Source organism: Olea europaea, unplaced genomic scaffold (genome assembly GCF_002742605.1).
Source record: "Olea europaea var. sylvestris unplaced genomic scaffold, O_europaea_v1 scaffold1656, whole genome shotgun sequence".
In the NCBI taxonomy this organism is placed as follows: domain Eukaryota; kingdom Viridiplantae; phylum Streptophyta; class Magnoliopsida; order Lamiales; family Oleaceae; genus Olea; species Olea europaea.
This window is the reverse complement of record NW_019234221.1, coordinates 299,370-306,201: the sequence shown is the minus strand read 5'-3', so window position 1 is coordinate 306,201 and position 6,832 is coordinate 299,370.

The window sequence follows — 6,832 nt, the reverse complement described above, 5'->3', positions numbered from 1 at the left end:
AAATCTTCATCAGTAACAGATGAAGCACAGCTATAATCACTACTTCCTCTAATACTTGATCCAGCTATCATTTCTTCCTCTTCTAACTGGATATATACAAATGGCGTGTGAATTTAAATCAAAATTAATGGAAATCAAATCGTAATAACTCAATGGGAATAGATTATGCTGGTATGTTCTCACCACATGAATCTGCGTCATTGGCAAACTTCTTCTGTCACATATCTTTTTCTGTTTCGACTGTTCTATAAAATGACAAAGAAAACAATATTTATCATATCATAACACATAAAAACCATTACTACTAAATCACACGTACACAATTTTTATCATTAAAGCAAATCCATATCACTAATTTTCCCAACCGTACCTGGTAAATCAGACTTGCTAGAAAACAATTTCTTTCGAGATTTTGCGTTCCAGTCAAATATCTGGAAGAAGCCACTTCCACGTCTGGAACCATATTTCTCCATCCCCATATCCAGATACAGATTTCGTCCTGCCAATTCTGTTTTCAAGAACCACGGAAGTGACCGCCAAGATGAGCAATGCTTCTATACCAAATATCCATCTGAAATTCAATAAAATAAAAAGAGGCCATCTGAGGTTTCTGTAAAGAAACATAGATTTAAATCATTGACATTTCAACATCAATACGATTCGAAAGTTTATACCTCTAATCTTTCATCCACATTTCGAACAATCAAAGTAAGAGTTAATAGTTATCTAAAACATCAATGACGTTTTTGATAGAGAAGATTTGATAGCACCGGGAAGTAGGAAGGCATAAAAATAATGAAATAAAATAAAATAAAATCTTGGACTCCATTATAGTATCAAATATTGGGTACCAACGTTGTACCTATTTCAAAATCGACTAATTAACATTCCATTCAAGAAAATCACATTAATGTGTGAAATATCAAGTCAAGGTTTTCAAATCTCTGTTATTCAGCACTTCATCAACAATTAAAAATCACATCAAAAATACAAATCAAGCTAATCCACACTCTACATATTCCAAGAACCAAATAGAACAACCTAAAGGGTCAGTGATTTACAGTAAATCACTTCAAAAAAAATCGTAATGCAAACACAATTAAAATGAAATAATTTTTCTTAACAAAGATCATTAAAACCTCAAGAAAACAAAAACCCTTATTTTAATATGAAGAGAACTTACACGAACCACTTGAAATCAAGATCTTCAAAACTCTGTAGCGAAAACTATTATATTCACGATATGTATGTGCATATATATAGAGAGAGAGAGAGAGAGAGAGAGAGAAAATGACTGAATTTTCGAGAGAAGAGAGTGAGAATGGATGGTTTCTGGGTGAAAGCTATATTGTAGAGTGTTAAGTGGTCGCGCATAGTTCAAGAAATAAATGAGGAGACAGAAAAATAAATTGAGTTTTAGAAATTAAGGAAGGGCAAATTAAATGGAACCATACAGAGAAGGCCGAATTGGTTGTAACGGCTATTTGGGAAGGATAAGAATTCAAATTCCAAATTCGGCTTTTTTTTTTCTTTTTTTTTTTTTCAGGGTAGAGGGGGTGTTAGGGTGTGGATAATGGGCCCACGTGAGGTTGGGAATTGCGAGCTCCACGTATAGGAGCTCGGGGGTTCACAGGTGCACAGACCCCTCACTGTAGAGGATTCGGGCCCCACAGCAATTAAAAAGAGAAGGTGGGGCTCTCACATCTGGCAGGGGCCTGGTTCTGTACCTCCAGCTTTTTTCTTGGTTGATCGTTTTGCTGAATTGGAAATGGATTTGAATGTGTCTGTGAGGGAAAATTACAATTGGGTGCTAAATTTATGTGAAATAAAGTAAGTCGGTCACCAATTCTCAATCTGTTAAAAAGAGTCCTTAAGTTTTTAAATTTGTAGCAACTACGACCTTCAACGGATGTATTCTGTTTATTTGACAGTCAAAAAGTTAAAATTTGTTAATTGAACATTCAAACTTTATTTTGGATATGAATGTATTTTGAAATACTATATTGATAGAGAATGTCTGATTAAAAATTAAAAAATGAGTTTAGTGTAATATTATTTTATTTAAGAATGTATAGTTGAAAAGAAGAGAAAAAATATATTTTGGAAATAATGAGAATAAAACAAGGGCGTAGCATGTTAGGATATTATATTCTTGTTATCATTTAAACTAAAACAATAATTATCAACCATATATTCAACTATCAAAGAGCTTCCGGGGCATAGTTTAGTGGTGCAAAAGAGAGGAGTAAGGTTATCCCACGCCTTGCTAGCAGTCGCAGTGTGGGGGTTCGATTCCTGATACATGAAATTGGACTCCTTGTAGGCGCAGTGTACGGGCAACTCTTGTTCCCTGACCTGTTGGGACACATCTCGCGATTTACCTTCCTCACAAAGTTCTAAGGGCGGGGCGGTGAGGGCCCCAAGGTTGGGGTTCAATCTTTTTTTTTTTTTTTATTAACTATCAAAGATGGCAACTGAGTGGGGAACATAGTGAGTAATTACATGTTTGCCTAAAATTAGAATCTAGTTTACTTTACGGTGAACCAAATTTATTTATTTTAATATTTTTAAACACATCTCTATATGTGGATGTCGTTTTCATCCCAATCACCAAAGTTTGAACAAAATTTCAATTAGGTCATTAAAATTTAATTTATTTTAATTTAATCGATAAACTTTAATTTAGTAAATTTCACCACTATCATCGCTAAATTAGTGGAAATTGCTTCGTTGATAACCATTCTACAATCGATTATTCACGTAATTGTTTGTTACGTGTCACCCCAAAAATGAAAATGGTAAAATCAGAATTATGATACTATCTTTAGGTTAAAATTATTAAATTACTTGTTTATGAGAATGTCTTTGATTATAATTTTTAAATTACAATCTTTTGTAACACATTTATGGCTTGAAATATTGGTAATTGGCATGCTAATAGAGCGACTATGTGGAAGATTCTTTGCAATATGACCATCAATTAAAAAAAATTCATAAATTTTGGAGACGTTCGATAGAGTGGTGAAATATGAGAATAAGTTAAAATTTAGTCAATTAATTGAAACTAAATTGACATTACTCTACTGCTGAATTGAGATTTGGCTAAAGTCAAGTTGACTGCAGAAAATTAACCTTTTTTTATACGATGGTCGCGTGCACAATTCATGGTGATATTAGAGATGGATGACTAGCCAAATCTTATGCTAAAATTCATCTAATATCTTAGTGTATGTTTGGTAAAGTTTTTGTAAACTATAAACAATTAATCTTATATAATGTATAGATAAAAATTGCAGGTTCAACAAAATATGTTGATAAAAGCTGTTATTAGTTTAGGATGTATAAAATATTCAACAATGCTATGGTGACAGAATTTTTTTGATATAATGGATGCGTACTCACATTAGCGGGTAGTCCACTTCTTTTTTGGATTCTTTTATTCATGTCGGGCCCACACGCTGTGAAAGGATGTCAACCATTATGTCAAAAAAATTCTGCCAAAATAGTTTAATTGTAAAAAAAAAATTGGATTATACTACATCTACATCAGGTTATCTATAACGTTGTCCACTTCTCTCACAAAGAGAGGGGTCCACATTGGATACCTACTTCGAATGAAATATAATTTTTTCAAAATGGATCCCCCTCTATATGAGGAAAATGGACACCATTATAAAGGTTGAATTCCAACTTTAAGGGTCCCCCACCGCCTCTATCCTGAAATATCGTAAGGGAGGTAAATCGCAGGTTATGCCTCCAAGAGTACAGGATGGAAGGCTGCTTGTACATTTATACTTATCTAAGAGTCAAATTCATATTTCAGGATTCGAACCCTTGACGCAGCAGCCTCAAGCAAAGCTAGATTTCTCCACCCTCCCCTTTTATCACTTGGAGATGTGCACTGGGAGCAAATGGACACCATTATAAAAAAAGGTTAAACCTTAACCTTAAGGATCCCCCACCACCCCTGCCCTGGAACATCGTGAGGGAAGTAAATCGCAGGTTATGCCTCCAAGGGTACAGGGTGGAAGGCTGCTTGTATACTTGCACTTACCCAAAAGCCAAATCCATATTTCAGGATTCGAACCCTTGACGCAGCAGCCTCAAGCAAAGCTGGATTTCTCCACCCTCCCCTTTTACCACTTGGAGATGTGCCCTAGGGGCAAATGGACACCATTATAGATACCATGTTATGTAGAAATAGTATATTCTAAAAATTTTAAGGTAATTCAATGAAGCCCATGTTTGTTTTCTATTATTTACTCATTAAAATGAAAAATATGATCTTTATCCATCACACCAAACCACTATATTTGAAAATTTATCTCTAGTGTAGAACTCGTAATGGCTATATTCTCATTCTTATATTAATGTGACTCAAACGGGCCATAATTTTTTTTTTTTTATATTTATCTCTATTTCTCCTGTCGTAATACTTTAAATCATCTTATATAAAAACTATTAAAGATGTAATGCGGCCCTGAGGGTACATCTCCAAGTGGTAAAAGGAAAGAGTGGAGAAATCCAGCTTTACTTGAGGTTGTCGCGTCAAGGGTTCGAATCCTGAAATATGGATTTGGCTCTTGGGTAAGTACAAGTGTACAAGTAGCCTTCCGATAAAATTGGAAAATTTATTTTTATATACCAGGAAAATTTATCTACAAGGTGTGGACCCTCTTGATTTGACATGAAAATGCATTCTCCGTAACTAATGGCGCTCCCAAACATATATTCTAAATACTAAAAACAAAACTCAAATATAATTTAAAAATTATTTTGACAGAATTTAGAGAGAATGAATTAAAAATCAATTATTTGAAATTAATTTGAAATGAAGAAAATAGAATTAGGAATGTCATATTTATAAATTTTAACGTGTCATTTCATATGGTCAAATCTTTCGGCAAAAATTAATTTTAACGATTAGATATCACCATTTCAAATTTATTGGTGTAGAAAGCACCCTATCAAAAGGTCACAACCATTCCGAAAGAACATTATTCTTTGATACGAGTCCTTTACCTAATAGATACGAGGATGGTCTTAGGTTTATAGAGGAATCAAACTGCTTTACCTAATAAATTATACTGAAGATAAATATCTCACATAGCAAAAATGTGAAGTAAATCTACAATATAAGATATTGAACAATTTCTTTTAACAAGGTTCATATTTTAAGATGAAACTCTAAGTTTTGATATGATATCAAGACTCGTTGAGCCCCTGTTTGACAATCATTATTTGTAGAAAATAGAGTTTTGAATAATGATTTTTAAAAGTATGTGTTGTTAAAAAAATATGAAAAAGTTTTGAATTCAAGTGTTGAATAAGTTATTGTATGAATATGTGACTGAAAATGAGTGTCTAAAAAAAAGATTTGAAAATAATAGTTGTCAAACATGAGCTAAGTTTTAACAAGCAATATGAATCAAAAACTTTTCCATAGGATTAATAATTATAGAATTTAAATATAGAATTGCCGACAACTGGAGACAGCAATGATTGTATTAAAATGAAGAAAAGCAGAGTTCAAATTAGGGAATCTTCCAATGTTCACACCATGCGGTATAATGGTGTATAGGTGTAATAAGTGATTTCTAATTTTCCATTAGCCATTTTTAAAAAATAAATAAATAATAGAAATAAATCAATAAACTATATGAAGGAGAAAAAAATAAAACAAAAATTTATGTGAACACATGGTTTTCAAATTTCACCTTCAATAATTAGGTTTAAACTTATTTATTCAAAAATATTAACAATAATATTCACTCTTTCTACTCCTCTCTACGTAACAATTCATCTTTTCTCCATTTACTTTCGAGACCCGCTCTCTCTCTCTCTCTCTCTTCAGATCCGTCCGACCACCGTCATCGGAAGCCTCCCACTACCTTCCCTCTCATACCCTGTGTAGATCGATTAACGAGGGCTCCTCATTGTGGATCGATAAAGCCCATGCATGTGCAATGGAGAAGCTCATGTGCAAGCATGGGCACTTTCGTGCCAAATGGGGACAGCTTTCGTTATATAACTGAAACTCTTTTAAAGTTTAATTTGGACTCGTTCTTGATCTAATTTTTGATGGCTATAAATACAAAATCAAGGGATTTCTTTCACCTCTAATATATGTAGAGTTTGTTATTTGATACATGAGATAGTAAAAAGCTACTACATTAATATATCAAATAACAAACTGTCAAATATTCAAGTTTCACTTTCTGCTAGTTAAACCGTCAAACATATTGTAGGCTCAGTTTAATTTTAACACTGTAATGGAAGAAATAAATATGTCAAATTAAGAATGCAAGCATTATTAGAGGTTCATCGAATGTTTCTAAGCAGAATGTTAACAGTGATTCATGCACAGAAATGAAATATATATAAAATGAAAAAGAATCCCTTTTTAGATTGTTAGATAAATTGGTGAATAACTTATATTTCACTAATAAAAAATACTTCCATGCAAAGGTGATAAAATCACGACTTAACAAACGAAATTAAAATGAGGTATGCAATTGCAAATCACCTTAAGATGGATTTCGTACCTGACACTAGTGCTAACAGGATAAACTAGATGTATATTTTCCAAGATATAACACTACTTCCAAAATTAATATAGCATAGTATTCATTTTGTTAGCCAACCAAAACTTGACCGTACTCTTCTAAAATGGAAAATATCGAATACTAAATATTAAAAATAAAACTCAAATAAAATTTTTATAAATTATTTTGATGGAATTTTGAGAGAATGAATTAAAAATCAATTATATTTGAAATTAATTTGAACTGAAGAAAATGGAATTAGTAGGTTCATATTTATAAATTTTCAC